The sequence below is a fragment of the Mustela erminea genome, chromosome 5 (assembly GCF_009829155.1).
Source record: "Mustela erminea isolate mMusErm1 chromosome 5, mMusErm1.Pri, whole genome shotgun sequence".
NCBI lineage: Eukaryota > Metazoa > Chordata > Mammalia > Carnivora > Mustelidae > Mustela > Mustela erminea.
Genome location: NC_045618.1, coordinates 100816286 through 100842569, shown reverse-complemented (window position 1 = coordinate 100842569; position 26284 = coordinate 100816286). Strand labels below are relative to the sequence as shown.

The window sequence follows — 26284 nt, the reverse complement described above, 5'->3', positions numbered from 1 at the left end:
GGGATGGTCTCACAGGATCTGTTACTTGTGGGGTCCCTGCTCAAAGAGTAGTGGTCTGACTGTGCCTCAGATCATGGTTTGTGACAAGCCCGAGCTGAGAACCCACTCCTCGGCCCCATCCCTGAAGCTGGCTTCCCTGCTCCAATACCTGGGAGCTCAGCCCCACTCAGGCAGTTCTGGTGTTTCTGTGAACCTGAGATCCTGAGACCACACTGATCCAGAGAGGATTCCTCCCCCTTCTTAGCCACTGGAGCCATGTCCCTCAATGGAGCAGACTTCTAAAAGTTCTGATTTTGTGTTCCAGGGCTCTATCACTTGCCAGGAACTGGCTGACAGAGGCTCCCTATCCCCCGGCAGTCTATCTTCCAAAATATCACCTCGGATTCACTTCTCTGCACGTCCTACCTTCAATAAAGTGGTCACTTTTCTCTACACAGAATTGCTGTTACAGGGATGCCTGGGTGGCTCAGTTCGTTATACCACTGCCTTCGGCTCAGGTCATGATCACAGGGCACTGTGATCAAGTCCCACATTGGGCTCCTTGCTCGTCAGGGAGCCTGCTTCTCTCCCCGCCTCTGCCTGCCACTCTGCCTGCTTGTGCGCACTCTCACTCTCTCTCTCTTTCTCTGACAAATAAATAAATAAATAAAATCTTTTTTTAAAAAGGAATTGCTGTTATTCTTTTCTTTGATCTACTGTTGAGTTTCTAGGTGTTCAGAATGGTTTGATAACTATCTAACTGAATTCCTGGGACCAGAAGAAATTTAGGTCTCCTATTCCTCTGTCATCTTGCTCCTGTCCCTTGATAGGGATTATTTAAACCTCATCAATTTGGGAGAACTGACATCTTTGTTAGAGTGAGTCTTCCAATCTGTAAACTCAGTATGTCTCTTCATTTATTTAGATCTCCCTTGATTTCTTTCACCAAAATTCTGTAGCTTTCAGCACACAATTCTTGCACATATTTTCTTAGATTTATACTTGAGCATTTTTTTTAACAATTATACAGGTTGGTGTCTATTTGTATATTGCTAGTATATGAACATATAATTGATTTTTATATGTTTATCTTGTAACCTATCACTTCATCAGATTCACTTAATAGTTTTAGGAGTTTGTTAGTTAGTTAGTTAGTTTGTTGTAGTCCTTGGGATTTTCTGCATATGTCATCAGCAAATAGGATTTATTTCTTCTTTTTTGTGTATGCATCTCATTTCCTTTTCTTAATGTACAAAATAGAAATTTCAGCATTGTGTTGAATAAGGGTGGTGAGAGTAGGTATCCTTGCCTGCTTCCTGATCTTAGGGGAAAAACAGTCTCACTAATAAGTATAATGTTAGTTCTAAGTTTTTTTGTAGATGCTTATTTGCAGGTTGAGGAATTTCTCCTCTACTCCTATTTTTCTGAGGGTTTTTTCTGAATATCACAAAACACAAATGAGTTTTAGATTTATCAGGTGATTTTTTACTGTATCATTTAATATGGTGGTATTCATACATTGAACCAGGTTGCATTCCTGGAAGAAGACCCACTTAGTCGTGGTGTAAGTTATCTGTATATGGCTAAATTCTGTTTATTAATATTTTTTAAATGTTTTTGCATCTATAATCATGAAGGATAACAGTCTCCAACTCCACTTCTGGGGGTGTCCTTCTTTCTAGGATAGAGGTGGGCCATGAGGAGCATCAATGGTTGGTTAGTGATTATGGTCTTGGTGGTAGCTCGCTCTTTCTTTCTTTCTTCCATCCTTTCCTTTCCTTTCTTTTCTTTTTTTTTTTAAGACTTTATTTATTTATTTGACAGAGAAAGATCACAAGTAGGCAGAGAGGCAGGCAGAGAGAGAGAGGAGGAAGCAGGCTCCCCGCTGAGTAGAGAGTCCAATGCGGGGCTCGATCCCAGGACCCTGGGATCATGACCTGAGCCGAAGGCAGTGGCTTAACCCACTGAGCCACCCAGGCATCCCTTCTTTCCTTTCCTTTCCTTTCCTTTCCTTTCCTTTCCTTTCTTCCTCCTTCCTTCCTCCCTCCCCCCCTCCCACCCTCCTTTCCTCTCCATCTTTCTTCCTTCCTTCCTTCCTTCCTTTGTTCTCATTCCCCCATTAAAATCTATTTTTGGTTGGAAAAGATAAACCACAGACACCGTGAGGTGTGCATGGGTGGGGGTTGTTAGGTGAGTGGAGAAATGGAGGGTGGGGGGCAATGTGATGTATATCATGATGAGGTGGAGATAAGGTAAGATCTGACCAAGACCTGGGGTTAAAATTATGCTTCAAGCAGACTCCCCTCCACCACCCCAACTACTATCACCACTGTTGCCACACTGACACAGATACACACACACATACATGCATGCACACACACCACACTCAGGTTTCACCAGGAAATGGAAAAATGGAAAAAGATATTGGCAGCACAAGTTAAGTGTTCTATTTGTTTCTCTTTCTTAAGCCTCCACAAAAATAACCTATGACTCTAAGATTCTGAGAACTCCCCAGTTTAGACTAAGAAGAAGGAATTCAAAGCTCCCTGTTCCACTGCTCAGGGAATAAAGCTCTGATGACTCTTGGAACTTTTTTTTTTTTTTTAAAGATTTTATTTATTTATTTGACAGAGAGAAATCACAAGTAGATGGATGGAGAGGCAGGCAGAGAGAGAGAGAGGGAAGCAGGCTCCCCGCTGAGCAGAGAGCCCGATGCGGGCCTCGATCCCAGGACCCTAAGATCATGACCTGAGCCGAAGGCAGCGGCTTAACCCACTGAGCCACCCAGGCGCCCCTGACTCTTGGAACTTAACTGAAGCTTTCAAAAAACAAAAACTTTAAAGTTATTTATACTCATAATTTTGATGAGTATGATGACCCTCTGGATGAACCACTTCCTCTATTGGTTCTATTAATCTGATTGGCAAGGTAAATGTTCTCTTGTCATTTTTTGGTGTGTTCTACCTAATGTTGTACATATCATTTTGGGGCCAGTTAGAATGTCCATTGTCTTTATATCTAGGTGTGAACATGAGTTAATGTTTTAAAAAGTCTATGTAAAACAGACTCAGAATAACTTTAATAATACAATAGTGTTTCTTCTAGGTCTTCTCTAGTATATATTGCCAAGTAAAAAAATAAAGAATGAAGTTCATTTTATGTAAGAGTCAATTCACACCACAAAATCCTGAGGTATGAGCTGAATGAGACAGCATAGTCAAGTTCATTGTTTTTGTGTTGAAAATGAAATTACAGTATCATTTTGTCCTATTGAAGTCCACTTTGATAACCTTAAAAATTAGCCTCTAAAATGTATTAAATGACTAACAAAAGTTTACTTAAATTCTCATTTTTGTGTTATGTTTGATTAATAAACACCAAACAACCCACCAACCCAGCCTAACCCTGAATATGTGTAAAAAAAGTTAAGCAGATTTGGGACATAGTGGTGCAACCTCTCAGCAGTGGCTCATCTTCTGTTACCTTTCTCAGGACTATTTAATTTACCTCTTTTCCCCATGTGGGGTATGGACAAACTGATCAGATTTTATGGGGCCTTTTTTCTTTCTTCCTTTCTTCTCTTTTCTTTACTTTCCCTTCCCTTCCCTTTCTCCTCCTCCTCCTCCTTCTTTTTTTACTCACATCTTGTATTTTATTTCTTATCATTAATGGCTAATGAAAAGAAAAAAGTGAGGGTACCACCCTACTATTTTAAGACCACAAACTATAACTTACATGCTAACCTATTCCATAAAACAGGGAACCTTCCTCTAAAGCAATAATGGGCATTTATTTAAGTTTCTATGAGGCCTTCCTTTAAGATAAAATGTAGAAAGCATACAAAATTGGGTACAGAGCCTTGAAAGTTACCTGGGAGACCTGAAGCTTTAGCTTTGTTAGGGTCACAGCAAATCTGTTACTCTGGTACATGAAAAATGGATCATGTGTTCCAGATGGTGTCTTACAAATTTCCTGATATGAGCTATTTTTCTGCCAGATAGTCATTGAATGTTTCTTGCATCATTAGGTATCTCCAACTCTTTCTTTTTCTCTCAGCTACTTTTGAGTTTGGTGTAGTTAATCCTTTAAAATCAACCAAAAATCCACCAAGAGCTTTTATATTCTAGCATTTTGCTGAAAAATATCTTCAGCCAAATAGATTCTTTCTTATTGTCTGAGTTTTTATGTCATCTGTAATCTTAAGTGACTCATCAGCTGTCACATCTGGTGGGACGCAGGACTGGTAACAGAGTCATCATCTTCCAGCCTTGAAGTAGCTGGGAATTTTTTTCTGGAGTCTGCGAGGACTTTAGCCCATATACATTACTCTTGTTGTTCATTTCTGAGCCTAGTAAAAATTCCTAACTGCTCTGATGACAGACCTGGCTTTCTCTCTTTGAGTAAATTGCTTGATTTCTTTGAGCTCAATTTCTTCACCCCCTAAAATGGGCATAATAACAGGCCCTGCTGAAAGGGCTGCTATAAGAATTAAGTGCAGTAATATACAAGCTGGCCTTTAGGAAGGGAAGCATGTTTGTTTGAATAATCATTCCCTGAAGTGTGTATGAAAGACATTGAGGGTTTCCAATGTTTACATTAACAGTAATAAATCTAGTGCTCTGGATGACGAAATGCCAAATTTTTTCTTGGTCATCTAGGTCCATTAAGGTGAATTTCAACTGCTCAGAACACTTCCTGTTCTCACATTCCTTCAGCCAATGATATCCCAGACCATAATTCTAACGAACGCTTTTCTCAGGAAGCTTGGTTTTTTGCATTACACATAGTTTCTTCAGAATTATGAAAAATCTACCAAGATTGCTTAATGTGTGGGATCTAATATTTTACCCTAGAAAAGAATGATGTCAGGCTGGCTTCTAAAGGTCAAGATTAATGTATTCCTTAAGCAAATGTGTATTGCATGCCTGTTGTATGTGAAGCATTGTTTCAGACACTGGGGATACAAGGGCGAATGGCATCAACAAGCTCCTGCTTTCATGGAGCTAAGAATCTAGTGGAGATGGCAGAAAAAAAGAGAGAGAGAAGGAAGGACAGGAAGGAAAAGGGAGAAAGAGAGCATAGCTAGAAGAGGAAATGATGGGAGAAAGGACCAAGAATGGGAAGAAGCTTATGTTGGAGGCCAGTGGGGCTGGAGAGGAGGAGGCAACTGCAGGGTGGTCAGAGAGGCAGGCGAGGCAGTGTCACTTAGGGGCGAGGACCATGTAGGGGCCAGATCGTAGAGAGGACTTAATTCCCAGTCTGACGAAAAGCCACTGAAGAGTGTGATAGAATCTGATATTGATTAGATCATAGCCACCCAAATATTGCCTTATTTATGGTCAACGTTGATTCACAACCATTGTGTCAGGGCACTAGATTGGACAGAAGATGTGGGCACTATCTGAACGTCTCACCTACCATTCTGCATTATTGCTGCCTCCCTCCTGTTTAACCTGAAACTGAGACTGATAGAGGGAAAACACTGCTAACTGGTAAAACAAAACAAAACTGTTCCTGCCTGCATTGCCACACATCTCCACTAAAGAAAAGCTCTAAGTGGGTCTATTCTGAGGGTTGGGGGAAGGGGCATTCCCCCAACATCCCCCACCCAGTGCCTTCACTAGCATGTCAGTCACATAAACATTTGTTCTTCATTAGGTGAATTAATAGTGCGTTTCAGGACAGGGTACTCATTAATTTATATATTTGTTGGGTATCTGATATGTGCCAGGCACCATTCTAAATGCTCTGATGTAGCACTGAACAAAACAGACGAATATCTCTCTCCCTAAATCTTCTAGTGGTATACAAGTATGTCATGACTTTCACATATTCCTGGGTATCCTGGGTTGCAGTGGTGGGGGTGGTATGTGTGTGTGTGTGTGTGTGTGTGTGTGTATTTTCTGGGGAGCAGTGTGGGAAGGGAAATAGTGGAAATTAATGGTGAAAAAATCATGACTTTCAGAGAAGATGATAATTGATCCAAAGCAGCAGAAACTATGCTATGCATGGTTCCAACCCTATTTGCCCTGCTGGTAGAATAGAGGAATCTCTAGGGTCTGGAGGTACCATGAAGCCAGTATTCTGGTGGTCTCAAGGACAGCTTTCTCAGCATCAAGTTAAGATGTCACCTGAAAAGAATCTGAATTCCCTTTTATCAGCCAGAGCTCTTACTTGCAATGCAAGAACCTTTTCTAACTCATTAGAGCAGGAAGAGTATTTACTAAAGGATAGTTCACAGAACATTAGGAAAGCCAGAGAAATAGGCTTGGAGGCTAAAGGCTAAGAGCTAGACCCCCATTCCCCACAGGACTCCTCCTACAGAGCACAGTGAACATCAGGGCTCAGGACAACTTCCAGAGCCAGTCTGCCTTCTGGAAGCTCTTTGTCTCCCCCTATCTTTGCCAGAGTTGAATTTAAAAAAAAAAAAATGAAAAATAATGCACAATCAAAAAAATGCACAAAGCATAAAAGAATTATTGCAAAGCAAGCTTCCATATAACCACCACCCATGTCAAGAAATAGAACTTTATTAAAGCGTCCTAGAATTTCCTCCTCCTCCCAGTCCCTACCTCTACCCCTATCTCTCCTTATAGGAAGAATAGCTCTTCCTGACATTTTCTTCTGAGTCAAAAATCTTGCATCTGGGGTGCCTGGGTGGCTCAGTGGGTTAAAGCCTCTGCCTTCGGCTCAGGTCATGATCCCAGGGTCCTAGAACCGAACCCCGCATTGGGCTCTCTGCTCAGCAGGGAGCCTGCTTCCCTTCCTCTCTCTCTGCCTACTTGTGATCTCTGTCTGTCAAATAAATAAATAAAATCTTTAAAAAATTATGAAAAATCTTGCATCTGATTGAAGAAGAGGATTCATCTTCTCTGAAAGTCATAATTTTTTCACCATTAATTTCCATATTCATATATTCTAGTCTAAAGAAATCTGGAAAAGTGAGTTTCTGGCATTACCCTAGGGAGAATAGGATTTAAAAGATGGAAATTTCCCCAGTATAGTAAGGGTTTATACAGGTTTTGAACAGCTTCCCAGCATGACAAGTGGTTGGCATCTTCTCTGATGGACAAAGAAACGTCTCAGCCTTGTTGGGTTGAATGAGGTGAAATTTCCATTTTTGTAGGTCAAAAGCAGTCCTTTGGCTCAGCCTAATAGGAAGGACAGGACAGTGTCAGTCCAGGGTCAGAAAACAGAAAATATGAGGGCGATGGAACAAAAAGAGCCGGGAAAGCTGAGGAAATACTTCAAGCCGGCATCAGTTAGTAATATGAGGCTTTGCACCCATAATTTACCTCATGTATTACCCCCAGCTCCCCATGCTGCTGTATCAGAAGTGCAGAAGTGAGATCAATGGTTCTGTGTGATACAAGCGTGCATTGTTCAGCAGTGAGCACAGCAAGGGAGGAGCATGTGGGAGATTAAAAGGCACTGGCTGTAAAACCGTTAAGACCAGAAGTTTCACACCTTGGTGGGAGCCTGGGGAGAAACTGTCAAAGCAAGGTGAAACTAGCAGTTTTGTTTGAGACCTGACCACAAGGCAGGAGAGTGGGGAGTGCTACATTTTATAACAGTTCTATTTTTTTCTTTCAATAAAGGAATTTTAAAAAGTGAAATTCCACAGAGACAAAGAGAAAATAGAGCTGCGAGCACATGCCGATGCCAACTGGATGAAAGTTCAAATCCAGTTAGACCTCCAAAGCAAAGGCTACCACCAAATAGCATTGCCATTGATTGAATTTCCAGGGTACCAAAAAAAAATCTGAAGTTTTATGAAATTATAAATATTCTTCCAATTTTATTACAAAAAAGTGTTAGCAATCAAATATTAGAAGTTTGACAGTATTGTGCAGAAACACAATCTGTCAGCACTGCCAACTGTATATGGTTCCTGGGGTCACTCTCTCGCAATATTAAAGATTGCTGACTTGTAATTAGGTCGGAGGAGTAGCAAGATTTTAGTAGTACTAGTCGTAGTAGTAATAGCAGTGGTAGTTGTAGTAGTAGTAGTAGAACTACAACTACCACTGCTATTACTACTACTACTACTACAACTACCACTGCTATTACTACTACTACTATTATTATAGGATATTGCCCCATTGTGATGTTATCACTGAGTTATCAGGTCTTTCTTACTCTGTTAAGTAACTGCCCAAAGTAAAATGTTATCTCCTCTTTGATTCCTGCATGTTAAAACTTGATTGATGGTGACAGTGCAATCTCATTGAAGCAAGCCACTTCCTGAGAAACATGCTTAAATATTTTCAGAAACAGACTTAATATCATTGCCCCTATTTCCCCTTCCTTCCTTCCTTTCTTGGTTTCTTCCTCCCTCTCCCTCTTTTTTCCCCCCTTTCTCTTTCTTTTTTGGGGATAGGCAGGCATTTGATGATTTAGCACTTGAAAAAAAATGTGTCCTTAAATCCTCATCTACAAATGTGGCAATAGGTCAACACAATAGGCTCTGAAAGGCTAAAAATAGATATATTTGAATTGCTATCTGTATCTCTGATTGCACTGCCTGCCCTCTAATTGCAGCATTTAACCCTGAATGGAAGTATAGAAGGCTCCTTACAGCAGATATCTTATAAAAGACACTTGTCATTTCAAGGCAAAACTGTTTGGTGTCCTTTTTGGCATACACCACGATGCTAACGACTTTCTCTGCAAGCAACTATTGAATTGTGTTCCTGTTAGGCTGCACCGCCCCCCCCCCCCCCAAATCCTGAGTTATATTCTGCTCTGTTATTTTACAAGGTGCTAATTCTGCATTTTGTTTCAGTTCCTTGGACATGTCCTGTGGACTCTGTGATGGATGGGTCCTGATACTTTTGAACTTTACTTCTAATTTACTTGGCTGCCAAGAGAGTTCTGGGTCTCACATGACTAAAATCACAGCAAATCTGATTGAAGAAACATTTATATAATGGAAACCTAGTGACTTAAAGTGTCAGGTAATTGTCATTGACATTGTGAAACCACAGTATAGAGGCTTTGGGTTTAGGAGATGATGGTCTGTTCATAGCCTTTAGAAAGTAAGAACAGTGCAATGAGGTTACAGACATCTTAGTGGTGAGCAGGAGAGGGCGGGCTCCTCCTGTCACTCTTCATCAGATTCACCTGAATGAAAGGGAATTAGGAACTGCTTTGCCATTCACCCTCTTTATTTAAGATAGAAATAGAAGCTGTTTAGTGTTAAAGGAGCTGTTTGATCAAAGTCAAGTCTTCACACAACATTTGTATGTAGTATTTCCAGCCCAGCAGGCCCCAAATCCAAACTGATGTGCCTAATTTTTCTAGAAGGAACTTTGTACTTAGAATCCATAGCTCAGGCAAGTTGCAAAAAAATCTTCTGTGTTCAAAAATAAAACAAAACTCTTTTGTGTTCAACTACTAAAAACATTGTCAGTACTCAATAATCATTTGGACAAATTCCATTTATAGTTTTGGCCTCTATAGACTCAAAATCATGGAGTGTTGTCTTCTTGAGAAAATTCTATAGTTTTGAAGATTGATAACAAAAAAAACATGTTGGGTTTTTTTTTTTTTTGAAAGATTTTATTTATTTATTTGCTAGCCAGAGATCACAAGTAGGCAGAGAGGCAGGCAGAGAGAGAGGGGGGAAGCGGGATCCCCAACTAACAGAGAGCCCGATGTGGGGCTTGACCCCAGGACCCTGAAACTATGACCTGAGTCAAGAGCAGAGGCTTAACCCACTGAGCCACCTAAGCACCCCATGTTGTTGTTGTTGTTGTTGTTTTTTAAAGATTTTTTAAAAATTTATTTATTTGACAGAGAGAGCAACCACAAGTAGGCAGAGAGGCAGTGGGGGGGGGGGTGGAGCAGGCTCCCCACTGAGCAGAGAGCCCGATGTAGGGCTTGATCCCAGGACCCTGAGATCATGACCCGAGCCAAAGGCGGAAGCTTAACCCACTGAGCCACCCAGGTGTCCCTGAGAAACAACATGTTTGATTACTAGAAATATTTCTCCTTTTCTTCACATGCTTTTTACTCTTTATTATGATTGAGTAAAAGATGACTTATGTATGCTGTAGTTCAGAATTTAGTTTTTTCTTTCTTGTAAAAATTTGAAGTAGCAACATTGATATTCTGCTTCCTACTCATTTTCACAAGATATGAGCAATTCACAAATAGAACAGTTTCATAGAAGATGCAAGGCCTAATGAAATTGAATAATTAAAAATGAAATATAATTCCTCTAAGTTATTTTGTCTAGTTTTACAAATGTCTCTGCATCCAACAATTCAGCAAAAGATTGGAATTGTAAATAAGTTTCTATTATTCTGCCTTGTATTATTATTTAAATTCTCATATGTATTTGTTGTTTCAAAAGGATGTATTTTGAGGTACCTGGGTGACTGTCGGTTGAGCCTCTGACTCTTGATTTTTGGCTCAGTCATGACCTCAGAGTTGTGAGATCCAGCCACATGTCAGGCTCTGTCCTCATCATGGAGTCTGCCTGAGATTCTCTCTCTCCCTCTGCCCTCCCACTCATGCACACACTCTTTCTCTCAAAAAAAAATTTTTTTAATGTTTTAAAAGTATATATTTTTCTTCATAGCATTCTCCAGCTAATGCATCTCCTCTTAATATTCATATTAATTTTAATCTATTTCTGTTTATTTTTTTTAAGTTTTTATCTTATACATTAAATGGATAACTTATGCAACCACTTATTAATTGGTAAAAAGCATTTTGCTTTTGCAGTAATAAATATATACTTTAGTAAACTAAGAATTTCAATCTATAAATTGCATAAGGAGATTTTCTTCCTCAGGACACAGCTAGTTATTTTAAAGTGAATATTCAGATATTAACAAGGTCATAATGACTCATCTTGCTCACGTTACTAATATTGTACACTTCATTTGATATGGTGATAGCTCAATCACCTGATCACTGATCATACCTGGGTTCAGAAATGACAGAAATCATGTTGATATAATTGTTTGGCTTTTCGGCTTTTCAAAGGCCAGAACTAAAACCAAACTCCAATGGTAGATTTTGGTAAATAACGAAGTCAAAGTTCAACTTCAACATATTGCTATAGAGATTTGGAGAATGAAAACCGGTGGGTGCAAGATGGGAATGTGTTGTAGAGAGGTGACTGATACAGCAATGCAGAGGAGCTTGCTGCCTGACTGCCTAGAGAGAATATGAGAGAAACAAGTCAAGTAGCGCCCCACCCCCCAGGTTCCTGGAGAGATTCAGAACATGGCCACACCTGCAGTTGTGCAGAAGGTGGTGGGATGGGAGGCTGATGACATCAAGAGAGATCCAAGTATGCATAAGTGATCCAATCCCCTGATTTCGACTTACCCTGTAGTAGAACACATATTCCTCACCTCCTACCCCTTATACCTCCTGCCGTCTCAAGGACATTGGCCATTTCTTTGCTTTTTGTAGAAGCTGAGAAAGCTACACACCTAGGAATTCTAGATACAGAGGAGTAGAGAAGGAGGGAGCAGATTCTTTTTTAAAAAGGGGAAGAGGGATGCCTGGCTGGTTCAGTCGATAGAACATGTGACTCTTGGTCTTGGGATCATGAGTTCAAGCCCCATGTTGGCCATAGATTTTACTTTAAATAAATAAATAAATAATAAGGCAGGGAGTTAAGTCAAAGTCCACACATTAAAGAGAAGGCCTCTCCTCCCTGAGCCCTAACACACACTGTCAATACCAATAGCCCTCTTTCCTTATCCTGCTTCCTTTGTGTCCCTTAAAGACAAAAGAGAAGTTCTATTTTCTGGAGAAATGATGTTTAGGCACTGACATATAGGGGGACCCCAAATGCAAAAAGCTTGTTTGTCAGCCATCACCTTGCACAAAAAAAGCCCACAACTTCAGGAGTAATTCAGAAAGTGGAAGGAAATTTTTTTTTAAAAACCCTAGAAATCTATAATTCATATCTTCAGAGAGATTAAAAAAAAAGATATTGCATCCATGAAATAAGAACTAGATGCTATGAGAATAAACAATTAGAAAGTGAGACTATGTTGAATAGTACATCTTCAGTAGATTGGTTGGAAAATAAAGCTGAGGAATTCTCCCAGTATATAAAATAATATATTACAGAAATGGACAATTGGAACCAAAAAATACAAAAATAAAAGTTTGATAAGAGAGTTTCAAGATCCAGAGGAAAATAAAGAGCAAAGAAAATGAATGGAAGGACAATTATCCAATAAAGAGTATGAGAATGAAGGAACATGAGTTTCTGGATTGAAATGACCCATAAGATGTCCAAGACACACACACACGAGCTCATTAAATACCCACACCGAACTATAATACCATGATATTTAAAAACACCACTGATGAAGAGAAGAGCCTAAAACCTTTTAGAGGTGGAGAAAATGGCTACAAAAAAACACAAAAAATTATATACTAAGGATTGGGAATCAGAATAATATCAACCTTTAAAATACCCACATTGCTAGGGTGTCTGGCTAGCTCAGTCAGAAGAACATGCAACTCAGTCTAAGGGTCATGAGTTCAAGCCCCACACTGGGTGTAGAGATTACTAAAAAATAAAATAAATTTTAAAAATAATAATAAAATGGCAAATATGCAATAATAGAGCAATTCTTAAAAAATTCGGAGTGAAAATTTATATTTAACTATTAATCAAATGTAAAGGTAAAATAAAGATGTTTTTTATTATACAAAATTCAAAATATCACCTATCAGTGCTCTTTCTCAGGAAGCTGATGGAAGAAGTGGCGAGGGTGGGAGGAATGGGTTTACAAGATCTAGAATAGCCTCAGCGGTTTCCCAAGGAATTGGGGCTTATACTCTCATAAAGACTGTAACTGGTACATCCAATCCACTATCCTTTAGTCTAGATCATTGCTTTCTGGTAGAAATATAATGTAAGCAATATAATTTAAATTTTCGGGGGGTACATTTTATCTTTTATTTTTAAAAAAAGAGATTTCCTTTCCTTTTTTTTTAAGATTTTATTTATTTGAGAGAGAAAGAATGAGAGAGAGAGAGAGCACAAGAAGTGGAGGGTCAGAGGGAGAAGTAGACTCCCTGCTGAGCAGGGAGCCCGATGAGGGACTCAATCCCAGGACCCTGGGATCATGACCTGAGCCAAAGGCAGTCGCTTAACCAACTTAGCCACCCAGGCTCCCCTAGGGGGTACATTTTAAAAAGGATAAAGAAATGGGTGAAATTAATTTTAAATAATATAGTTTATTTAAACCTGTATATTCAAAACATTATCATTTCAACATTAATCAATATTTAACTAATAAGTTATTTTACACTTTTTCATACCAAAGCCTCACAATTTGGTATTCATTTCACACTTAACAGCACACCTCAATTCAGCCTAGCCACACTTCCAAGTGTTCCATACCCACATGTAGCAAGTAGCATATTGGACAGTATGTCTTAGGATACTTTATGTTTTAGCTGACTGACATCATGTGAAGCATGGCAAAATAGTCTTTGAGAGACTAGGACATGACAGGCAGATAATAATAGAAAAGTCGGAAAAATGGTGTGCCCAGATAGGGTGCCAAATATGGAGGCTTGGAAATAGGGATGAATTCGGATTGGTAGTGCCAACTGCTGAGACAGGGTGTAGGGAAAGAGAGGGTCCTTCCTCCCGGTCAAGGAGAGTACTGCCTTTCATATCACGGGCTCCAATTCCTGTAACTTCTCAGGAACTTTTCCCACCACTTTTCTCTCTTCTGTATCTTCATTCTCATCTTCTTTTTGGCACCCTCATCTCCCCCATTCCTTGTTTGTAACAAACCCTTCTGTAGCTGTTGTCTTTTCTATGGGCCCACTCAATTTCAACTGGGAATCACCCTTTTCTCTTCATTTCCCCAAATTCCATTGACAACAGATGTTGCCCGCTATAGACATTGTCAGAAATAAGAAGGTGGTGTAGGTTAATTGCATCTCAATGAAGGAAACAACTGGCATTACTATGTAAACATTTTTTGAAAATTGATCTACTGCCCCAGTTCCAGGAAATTTTCCTTTGGTCCTACTTACTCTCTTCTGGATGTCACTTGAACTGCTCCCTCCGTCTTCCTCCCCAGTTACCTGAGGACTACTCCCCAGTTCATGTGAGGGCCTGGAGCTCTATCCCACCATTCCAAATGACCTTGTGTCCTGACTTTGCATATAGAAGAATTCACTCTTGGCTCAGCTAAACAAGGAATTATTTGTTTTACGGCTTTATTGGGAAAAAATACAAAGAACTGGCAAAAGCTCTGAAACCACAGTTGTTCTTTATTATAATCCAGTATCAAATTCTTAGGCACAGATATTACCCACAGACACCCCAGGGGTGTGGGCTGTTTCCTTCTTATATGATAGTCTTGCAAACTTTAGAAGTTATTGTAATTATGTTTGCTCAGCTGTTCCTGCAGCTTTCACCAGTATACTACTGCTGACAAGCTAAAGGAAGGCTTTTCTGTAGATTCCATAGCACTTTTGGTTAAGGTTAGAATCTGTTTCTAAGTGCTTATAGAGCTTTTATGTCCCCAAATAGGTGGATTTTCCCAAATTACAGTCTCCTCTATTGAAGACCATCAGTCTCAAAATTCCATTATCCTTTGATCGAGAGCTGCTGGAGGTCTGCTCTGATATCTCCCCATTTCTAAAGTGGTGAGTCAATGAGGCCTCCTTGGCATATGTTGAAGGGGTCTCAGAGATGACCTAGACCCACCTTTTACTTCACTGATGAGAAACTGAGGCCTAGGGAGATAGTTAGTTTGTGATGGATCCAGAACTAAGCCCAGAGTTCCTAGCCTGAATTTCATTATTCTTTCCACTCTACGGAATATATGAGTGGGAGGAAAGTCAGAGACATAGGAGATATCCCTAAAAGTGGCAAAATAGCACGGTTCTGGGTGAGAAGAGCAGCAAATCCAGAGGACACTGAAAGGCCACTTGTTTAAGAATTGCTAGATTCTGCCGTGGAAATGACACAGTGCCTCCCGAAGCCTGATAACCTGTCTGCAGAGTGTCCCAAGAGCAACATTTCCTGAGCAATCCAGGCCACCATTAGTTCCCCAGGGCCAGGCATAACTTCTGGGCAAAGAGGGTGATTCTGAAGGAAAGGCTCTCTTCTCCAACAGGGCTGTGAGATGCAGAAATCAATGAAGCAAAGGAGCCAGGACCGAAACAGGACAATCCCCACCGGGGTAGACAGGAGAGGGAGGAGGAGCCTACAGAGAAGATGGGACAGCCCTAGATAGGCAGAATTTTTTTTTTTTTAAGATTTTATTTATTTATTTGACAAAGAGAGATCACAAGTAGACAGGCAGGCTAGCAGAGAGAGAGAGGGAAGCAGGCTCTCTGCTGAGCAGAGAGCCCGATGCGGAACTCGATCCCAGGACCCTGAGATCATGACCTGAGCCGAAGGCAGTGGCTTAACCCACTGAACCACCCAGGCACCCGACAGGCAGGATTTGAACCAGGGCAGGACGGAGTGTGGGAACCTAAGACCCTCAAGAAGTAGGGCCAAACATGCCAAATTCTGCAGGAATCAGAGGTCCAGACTGTAGAGGATTGGACCATCCAGTTTGTTGTGATGGGAGCAGAGCCAGATTTGTGAGGGACAAAGTGAGGGGTTTATGAGGGGATGGGGCATGAAGTGAGAGGTTTATGAGGAGGTGGCGGCAGCAAGAATTTATTACTTTTAAGAAGCTGGTTGCAGCATTATTTATCATATCCAAGACATGGAGCAACTTGTGTCCATTGACAGATGAAGGGATGAAAAACAGGTAACATATATATATTATATGAATATATGTGGCATATATATGTATCATATTAGAATATTATTTAGCCAAAAAAAATATTATTTAGTCACAAAAAGGAGGCAATCTTGCCATTTGGACAACATGGATGGACCTTCAGGGCATTATGCTAAGTGAAATAAGTCTGACAGAGAAAGAGAAGTACCATATAATCTCACTTATACATGGAATCTAAAAACAAAACAAAACAAACAAAGCTCATAGATAGAACAGATTGGTGGTTTCCAGAGGCAGGAGACTGGGGGTGGACAAAATAGTGAAGGGGGTCAAAAGGTACAAACTTCCAGTTATAAGATAACTAAGTCCTAGAAACATATGTATAACATGATGACTAAAGTTGACGATTCTGTTTTGTACTTGAAAGTTGCTAAGAGCATAGATCTTAAAAGTCCTCATTATAAGAACACAAAATTGAAACTACATGTGGTGACCATGTTACCTAGACTTACTGTGGTGATCATTTGGTAACATACACAACTAACAGATCATTGTGTTGTTCGCCTGAAACTACTAGAATGTTACATGCTAATTATATCTCGATTGGGAAAAAAAGCAGCGTGCTGTCGAGAGGAGATGACATCTAAGGGGGTCTAACAGGTAATCTTGGTGTTTATCAATAACAGTTCAATATATGATTTTGAGACTTATATGATACAAGGTCTGGGGAAGCTTCTCCCTTCAAGGAAGGGACTTGGAAAAAATTTGCCTTCTCTTGTCAGGAGCTGTAGAAGATCTAAGAGAGAATAGTGGATCTTTGGTGGCTCTAGTTATGGTCTCAGGCCCTTTTGCCTGAGGATTGGCAACTGCACTTTTGTTTCCATAATGGAATGATGAATGAATGAATGCTTGGAATGAGATTCCTGAAAGATTACCAACTCCTGATGTAAATTGTGTAAGGAGCAATCAGAGACTGAAAGCCCAGGGTCGAAAAAGAGGAGGTATGGGGGGAATTGAGGGTTGGTCTCTCAGGTCTTGCAAGGCCCCAAAAATGAAAGGAGGGGAGTTGAACTCCCCACTGGCAGTGGCCTCTGAATTCCCCGCCTTGGGACTCCATGAGGACGGTGCTTTCGTTTCTATCACAGCTTACTAATTGTGTCCTAAAGTACGCCCAGCAAGGCATGGGAATGCTGCCTATGAGAACATTCTGCTGTTCTTTGAGCTTTCAGTTCAACAGATGGAAACTCAAAGGAGAAACTAGACGGCTCTGTTAACAGGGGACATTTTCAGATGTTTGATATGTGTTGTCCTTTCTGCCCATTCCAACAGGAGCAAGCAATGGGTACAAGCAGAACTGTAGTGTTCGGAGTGAAGACTCACGTCTCTTTTTCTCTGAGGCAGGGCAAATGGGACCAGGAAGAGCTGGGCTACTTGCCAGATGGTCAAAGGACAACTGTTTGATCTTTGGGGAGGTGGTAGTAGGAGATGGAGCCCGGTCAGCCATAAAGTAGCCCATAAAATTGCCAGGTCTTCAGTCTTCCATTATATGGCCCTCTGGTGGTGCAGCATGAATTCAAAGCCTGGATCTGACATGAGCTGTGCCTTGTATAATTTCCTGGATATCCCCGATGTTAATTCCTTGACGGTATCCTGACCCAGCTCTTATCTCCAGATAGCCACGGAGTAGATTGAGGGTACAGAGTCCATGGCTCTAGGGGGAGATAAACCTGGGTTCTAACTTCAGCAGAGCCATTTACTAGCTATGGCACCTTGGGAGAAATCCCAGACCCCTCCCCCAGACCTGCTGAACCAGAATCTGTGGGAGTAGAGCCTACATCATCAGTAAGCTTTCCAGATTTCTTAGACATTCAAAAATATAAGACCACTATCTCAAGGTTTCCCCCTCTTCCATCCTTTTCTATCCGTGTTCTTAACATCAGTTTCTTATAGTAAATTCTTTTTTTTCAAGATTTTATTTATTTGATAGAGAGAGCACAAGCAGGGGAATTAGCAGGCACAGGGGGAGGGAGAAGCAGACTTCCTGCTGAGCAGGGAGACCCACGCAGGGCACAATCCCAGGACCCTGGGACCATGACCTGAGCCCAAGGTAGATGCTTAACCAAATTAGCCACCCAGGTGCTCCTCTTGCAGTAAATTCTTAATTTAAGCTCTTAGAGCAAGTGGTTTTTGTTTGCTTGTTTTTAGCCTAAGGAGCTGGACTCTTTGGAGAGAAGAATTCAAAGGTCACTGATCTTGAATAAGGAAAAAAAAAAAAATACTTCTTTTCAGTGACCTCAAGCTGAAATCAGGCATTTCCTTCCGTTAGGAGCATAGGCAACAAACTCCAGCTGAGCAACAGCCGTGCCTCTGACTCTTGCACCATGGGAGACACAGATATTTTCAGAGCACATTACAGTTGTTGCAGACATCTTTAAAGATCATACTCTCATCAGGATTTTGACATGATGGTAGCTATGAGTAAATAAAGAGGGACATATATTGTACCACAATTTTTTAAAAAATTACTTTAATAACTATATTTCAATATCATTGGTTTCCTTTGTAATTTGTTTTAAAACATGCATTTAAAAATATTATTCAGAGAAAGGGTCCAGAGACATCCCCAGACTGTCAGAAGAACTTAAGAATCCTTGACCTAGACAGCTTCTAGGTGCTGCTCCCAGATGTAGCTAACTCGGCTTGTCTAGTTGTCTTCCTTGCTGACTGAAACCGCAAATGGATACAATTTCCAGCAGCGTGAGGGAGATAACAGAGATGGGAATGGCCGTGAGGGTAGGAGCTTTCTCTCAGATTTCACCTACAGCTTCTGACCTGCATTGACCAGCTCCAGAAGGCTGCAGGGGCAAAGAACACAGCTCGCACATTTATTTAAGCTAGACTGGACTTCCTGACCCTTGGGTCTGGTCCTTCAGGAACACCCATCGGGCATCTCCTGGAGCACCCTGGCTGTGGAGAAACTCCTTTGTGGAAACAGAAAAGGAAGACCAGATGTTGGGGTGTCCCTCTTATCATGAATCATGAATCCATGGGTCTGTGGGGATTCGGTGCACGCAGACACCCTGATTATCCAGGTGCTCCATCTCCAGGAAAGCTGGATGCAAACACAATTGAGTAGCCTGACAACGATAACAGCAGCAGCAGCTTTGTAAATAAATATCTCCTCATTTAAGTCTCGGACCACCCAACAACATGCATGACATCAGTGCTGTTTTACAATCATAGGAGGGGACATGACAAAAAGTAGTTCACCCTACTTGCAACTATCTCTGTTACTGTTAGTAACATAATATCTGCTCTGCTCAGTAACTGCTGGATGCTGGAGACCAGGGGGTATTGAACTACGTGCAGTAAGTTACAGATAGTGTAACAAGCACTCGGTCAGGTGCAGGTGTTGCAGGCATGCAAGCTCCTGCATGGGAATTCCAGGGTCAGAGTTCTGACTCCACCCCGTGGGCAATGACTTTTCTGTGCCTCTGTCTGCATCTGAATCAAGGAGATAACAGTGCCTTCCCCACTGGGGAGTGGGGAGGACAAAAGGAGATAATCTATGAAAGCATTTAGCACGTAGTAAATTCAACAAATGTCAGTAATTTTTACCAGTAATTCTATATTTGAAAAGCATCAGGAAGTTGATTATCTCCAAGTCTTTGAAGATAAGAAGGTAGAACATTCCGGGCATGCCTTAAAAAAAAAAAAAAAGAACAACTGAAATGTAATTAATTCAGACTGGTTTTAGTAGGCATCTCTTGGGTTTGCCTATGCATTATACGCTCTCTTCCCCTGGTAAAAGCACCCAACTTTGCTTCGGGCAATGGCCCTGCCCTAGGCCATGGGGTTCTGACGTGGTGCCTCCTCATCCCAGGCCACAGGGACTCATTTCTGTTTCCCTCTGGATTTGCTAAATTCATGGGGTGAGCAGCTGGACTGTTGACAATCCTTTTACCCGCGCTATGGAGAGAGCTTGCTCAAGGAGGCATGGAGAGCGAGACAGAGCTGCGAGATTATTTGAACTTCTGGATCCATATGTCCCTGAAACTGGGTACACACCAGAGGCTCCTGACTTGAGACTAAATAGTTCTCTTTTCTGCTTATCCTATTTGAATTCACTTTCCATCTTTGTCATTGAAAGAGGACTCCAAATATAGTTATATATCCCTGAGTTCTGGGTATACTTCAGTTTCATATTTTATTACTTATTTAATATTTTTGTCTGCTCACTGCTTATAAATATAATAATAATAATAATAATAATAATAATAATTCCTGTACCTGATCTTTCTCTCTGCCTGACAACAATTATCAGGTTAAATAACTTGTTTAAAGAATAAGGAGCAGAGGTGGGATTTAAACTCAAGTTTGATTGTAAATCTGAGAGTTTTCTACTATAGCAAGCCTCCTCTTCACCTTGAGGTAAAAATGCTTTCCATTTGAACACATCTTTGACATTATGATGAAAGTCAATGAGTAAGCAGGTTAATTTAGCAAAATTCACTTTAATTTTTTTTAAGGTCAAATCCTTTTTGAGAATTGTAACTGGAAGTGGCACTTTATATTATATCATTCAAGTCCAACCTGTCAGTCACAACAAAGTCCTTGTTTCCAAGAGAAAAACATGAAATTAGTGCATAGTTTACAGTGACTTCTATGCAAGGTAAACCAGGAGAGAATAAGGCTGGGAGGGTCCTTTGCCTTTGAGTAGGTTGACTTCCAGTGGGGAAAATTCACATACAATGAACCACATCTCTTGCAGGCCAGTTAGATATATGCTACCACCAGCACAAATAATGGGCTCTAGCCACAGAGAAAGGAGCAAATATTAGTGGGAAAGGGTACCTCAGGGAAGGAAGACTTCAAGGAGGGGGAGCTGTTGAGCTATGTCTTCAAGCATGAGATTTCCTCAGAAGTATGTGTGCTCAAGTGATCCGAGAATTCACAGTCAAACCGGATCCTGGAGCACTCTAGGTTTTCACTGTGGGCCTTGCCATCTTCAAACACTGTGCTGGGAACAGGAAGACAACAGGAATCTGGGCAATCCCAGCCTCGCAATGCTGCCAGTTTGGCGGAGACAGAGCAACAAGGATATGCAGCATAAAGCTGTGAGTGTGAAACTAAGGGTAGGTGTGGTGTGCAGTGGGAGTGTGTGGCCCTGTCTCCCGCGATCAGGACATCTCAGATGGCATCTGAGGGATAAGTACGAGACTGTGGAGCAGTGGAAGCCAGTCTGGAAAACTAGCGATAACACAACTTATTGGGGGAATAATCAGTTGTTTGCTAGAGCATGTCCAGGTAGTCTGGAGCCAGGAGAGACAGTGGGGGAATATGCAGGGCCCAGAAGGAGCTGGACACTGAAGAGTATAGGAAGGATTTGGGATTGCCTCAATCCCACCCCTGCCTTTGGTATTAGCATAAATGTGAAGAATTTCCTTTCTGGGATATGGATTAGAGATTTGGACAAAGGGCTCCAGTTGGCTCTCACTTCTTTTTTTTTAATTATGTCAGTCACCAGACAGTACATCATTAGTTTTTGATGTAGTTCCATGATTCATTATTTGCTTCTAACACTCAGTGCTCTTTATAACATGTACCCTTAATATCCATCACTGGGCTAACCCATCCCCCCATCATCTCCCCTCTGAAACCCTGAGATTGTTTCCCAGAGTCAATAGTCTCTCATGGCTCAACTCCCTCTCTGATTTTCTCCTCTTCAGTTTTCCCTTCCTTCCCCTAATGTCCTCTGTGCTATTCCTTATGTTCCACATAGGAGTGAAACCACATAATAATTGTCTTCTCTGCTTGACTTATTTCACTCAGCATAATCCCCTCCAGTTCCATCCATGTTGATGCAAATGGTGGGTATTCATCCTTTCTGATGGCTGAGTAATATTCTGTGGTATATATGAACCACATCTTCTTTATCCATTTGTCTGTTGAAGGGCATCTCAGCTCCTTCCACACTTTGGCTATTGTGGAAATTGCTGCTATGAACATTGGGGTGCTTGTGCCCCTTTTTTTCACTACATCTGTATCTTTGGGGTAAATACCCTTTAGAACAATTTCTGGGTCATAGTGTAGCTCTATTTTTAACTTTTTGAGGAACTTCCATACTGTTTTCCAAAGTGGCTGTACCAACTTGCATTCCCACCAACAGTGTAAGAGGGTTCCCCTTTCTCCACATCCTCTCCAACATTTGTTCTTTCCTGCCTTGTTAATTTTTGCCATTCTAACTGGTGTAAGGTGGTATCTCAATGTGATTTTGATTTTAATTTCCCTGATGACTAATGATGGTGAACATTTTTTCAAGTGTCTGTTAGCCATTTGTATGTCTTCTTCGGGCAAGTGTCTGTTCATGTCCTCTGCCCATTTCTTGATGGACTATTTGATTTTTGGGTTTGAGTTTGATAAGTTCCTTATAGATCTTGGATATCAGCCCTTTATCTGTAGGGTCATTTGCAAATATCTTCTTCCATTCCATGGGCTGCTTCTTAGTTTTGTTAACTGTTTCCTTTGCTGTGCAGAAGCTTTTTATCTTGATGAAATCCCAAAAGTTCATTTTTGCTTTTGTTTCCCTTGCCTTTGGAGATATGTTTTGCAAGAAGTTGCTGTGGCCAATGTCAAAAATGTTACTTCTTATGTTCTCCTCTAAAATTTTGATGGATTCCTGTCTTACATTGAGGTCTTTCATCCATTTAGAGTTTTTCTTTGCATATGGTGTAAGAGAATGGTCAAGTTTCATTCTTCCATATATAGCTGCCCAATTTTCCCAGCACCATTTATTGGAGAGACCATTTTTTCCTCCCATTGGATATTTTTTCCTGATTTGTCAAAGATTTGTTGAGCATAGAGTTGAGGGTCTATTTATGGGCTCTCTGTTCTGTTCCATTGATCTCTGTGTCTGTTTTTTTGTGCCAGTATCACGCTCTCTTGGTGATAGCAGCTTTATAATATAGCTTGATCAGGCAATGTGATGTCTCCGGCTTTGTTTTTCTTTTTCAACATTTCCTTGGCAATTCAGGGTCTTTTCTGGTTCCATACAATTTTTAGAGTTGTTTGTTCTGGCTCTTTGAAAAATGAAGGATGGTGTTGAAAGTATAGATTGCTCTGGGCAGCATAGACATTTTCACAATATTTATTCTTCCAATCCATAAGCATGGAATGATTTTCCATCTTTTTGTGCCTTCTTCCATTTCTTTTTTAAATGTTCTGTAGTTTCTAGAATACAGATCCTTTACCACTCTGGTTAGGTTTATTCCTAGCTATCTTATGGGTCTTGGTGCTATTGTAAATGGAATTTATTCTCTATTTTCTCTTTCTACAGTTACATTGTTCGTATATAGAAAAGCAACTGATTTCTGTGCATTGATATTGTGTCTTGCCACATTACTGAATTGCTGTACAGCTCTCACGTCTTATTTGCTCCATCCTCTCTCAGCTCAGCCTCGCAGAGTTCTGAACTTCCATCTCCACCCTTGTAGTTTGTTACTCATGTTCTCCAGCTTGCCTTCAGCTTGACACCCTAGTTACCTATGAGTAACCCAGCTTCCCGGGCCCCTGGAGACCAGAAACGCATGGCTTCCCTCTTCCTGCCCCTACTTCCCATCCCAACCCCATGGCGTGTCTTCCCTTTTCTCTCTCCCCATCTTCTCTTTCCTTGGCCCTGGAGGTAGTTTTCTTCAGCTCTCACCTCAGCACAGATAGTTTAGCAAGAGGAGAAGACAGAGGGATGAGGACAGGGTGAAACCCAAGGACTCTGCTGCTCTCTTTGTCTGTGGCCCTCCCAGGTCCTGCTTCGAGTTCTCCCCAGTACCTCATTTTACCTCAGGTCTCCACCCAGGCACCACCCAGGCACCAACTTCAGTGATACATGGACACCTCTGGTAACCTTGGTCTTCAGGTTTCTCTCAAATATCTACATCTGCCAATTCACCATTAAGTGTGAAGAGGGTAGGTAAAAGAATATCTGTGTGAGGATTTTGGTCTTTCTCCATGAGATCTCACTGAAAACAGAATGAGGCACATAGGACAACTTTTTAAATCCTGGGTCAGCCTCCCCTTTATTACCACGCAGGAAAACACTTAGAATCCCCCCCCCCTTTTTTTTTAACTTACTTTGGGCGAGAATATGAGGAATAAGAGAAAATAAGAGGAAAGGCTCTAGAACTAGTTTTTTCCTCAATGGAAAGGTAGCAAAGGTTTTCACAGATACAGGTAGCTAGTCCCTGGGGTCACTGGGAGAAAAGGGATGGCAGGGGTCAGTCCTCTGAGAGTTAACTAGACCAGTTATTTTCACCAGAGTTCCTATCCTCAGCCTTTATAAGGATGGCAATGTATTCTTCTGGGCTTTAGGCACTAAAGGATCAAATACACTTGGACCTAGATGTGAATGCATGAAGTATGGCTGTGAAATATTGTCCCAGCCACAGCAAGGAGGAAACCATTCTCCTTTCCATAGGATAGTCCTGAGGGCGACCGACTGTTGTACTGATGGTTGACCACCAGGGGGCAGAAGAAGATAAAAGTTCTCCTCAGAAAGCTCCTTGAGCATTGGAATATTGGCCTCCCTAGTTCTTTTCCAGCTTTCTGTCTATGTATGCTCTGTTTCAGGCTAACTCCCTCAAGGGAGGTTTTAGAGGAAATCACCATGCTATCTTTAAAGCAGGAAGGTTGAGCAATGATTCTCAAGGTGTGGTTCCCAGATTCCTGGGGGTCACTGAGACCTTTTCAGGGAAGATATGAAGTCAAACTATTTTCACACCAATATCATGACTCAAAATACTGGCACCAAGCTCTTAGTAGTTAGTGGATTCTTCATCATCACACATTTGCAAAAGGGGGAAGGGGAGGAATTCTACCTAAGAATGGCCTTAATCAAGCAGTGAAATTATTAATTTTATCAAATGTTGACCCTCGAATTCATGTTCTTTTAATATTCAGTGTGACAAAATGGGAGTACACATAAAACAGTCTTGTTGCATTTCAAAGTACAATGATCATCTTGAAGAAAAATGCTCATGCAGCCTGAAGAGGAGTCCCTTTTTTTGGTAACACCATTTTTACTTTAAAAAAAATAATAATAATTAAAAGGTCTGGCAAACAAATTATGGTTTTTCAAACTTCAATATTTGGCAGATATTTTCTCAGAAATAAAGTGTATTCTTTTAAGGACTACAACTAACAGTATTTGTGCCAGTATTTGTGATAAAATTTGAGCTTTCAAGTGAAAATTAGAAATCCAGAAAACTTGCATCTGTCGCAGTGAGTTTCACGGGTTCTCCATATCTGAAGACTTTTCTGTTTAATTTGATGATGGTGGTGATACTAATGAATTTGATGTTTTATATTGCATAATTAAATGTGCCCAAAATTTGGAGATCTGTATAACTTAGCAAACCACTGTATTACCTCATGTATGGTAAAAAGTGCAGGATAGCTCAGTGGATTTCAATGTAACAGAGTACAAAAAAATTCATTGATATGGTGTGAGATTCTACATTGTTACTAATCTTTAAGAAACTAACATTCGACAGTTAGGTGTAGTATAAGAGATCAAGAGCCATAGGCAGAATGCTTGGCTGGCTCAGTCAGAAGAACATGTGATTCTTGATCTTGGGCGTGTGAGTTTGAGCCCCAGGTTGGGTATAGAGATTACTAAAAATAAATAAATTAATCCATTAACAAACTTTAAAAGAAAGAAAGAAAGAGCCACAAGTAACCAGAGAAGCTGTTGAAATACCTCTTCCTTTTCCAGTTACTTATCTGGGTGAGGCTGGATTTTTTTGACATGCTTCAACCTAAACAATAGAGCACAAACAGACTGAATATAGAAGCAGGCATATGAGACTCTGATAACCAATAACCACAAACTCTACTATGTTTTGAATAGACATTCAAGGGATAGTATATCTTGATTTGTTCCCTGTCATTTAATTACTACAGAGAAACTTGGCTTCCTTCTCTGTCTACAAACTTTCCTCTTTAGAAAACAAAATACCTTGGCCAAGATAATTTTACTAGGCTTTGCTATCAGCAGTATGATTCTGTCGCCTTACATGTCGCCTTACATTGTAAATATTTTGTCATTTATAAATATCACACACTCAAATACCAGCACAGTCTGCTCAAATACCCTAAGGAAAATGAGGCCAAGATGGGATTTACCCTTAGTCATAGAGCAGCTAGCCAGAGCCTAACAAGAACCCTGGCTTTATGACTCAGGGTTGTTTGCTGCCTCATTACACTACTTACTCTGGAAAGTAGTTCTCCACAGGCAGTTTGTTAGAGGAGGGAGGGGAGAAATGAAAGAGGCCAGTCAATTCTGCATTTGAGAAAGACCAAATGTATCATACCCATAGGCAGGACTGAAGAGAGTGGGACTCTTGGGTGAGGTAGGAGGCAGGTCCAAACTACACGCAAACAGTTCTGATTCTTTATTCAAGTGACTTGGAATTGTGGGAATAGGGAGAAAATCCTATTTGCTTCATATTCAGAGATTGTGGTACTTTTCTTTGAAGCCTCAAGAGGGCACTAGAGTTTTTAATCTC

At 40.8% G+C, this 26284-nt stretch overlaps 1 long non-coding RNA gene across 1 annotated transcript in view; it reads left to right on the top strand.

Annotated features, from left to right (window-relative positions):
• The window catches only part of LOC116591385, a 119523-nt gene that overhangs the window by 36688 nt on the left and 56551 nt on the right, over nucleotides 1-26284 (top strand). Inside the window, exon 2 of the long non-coding RNA XR_004285988.1 lies at nucleotides 14516-14631. This is a non-coding gene — a long non-coding RNA (uncharacterized LOC116591385). The remainder of the gene's footprint in view (nucleotides 1-14515; nucleotides 14632-26284) is intronic.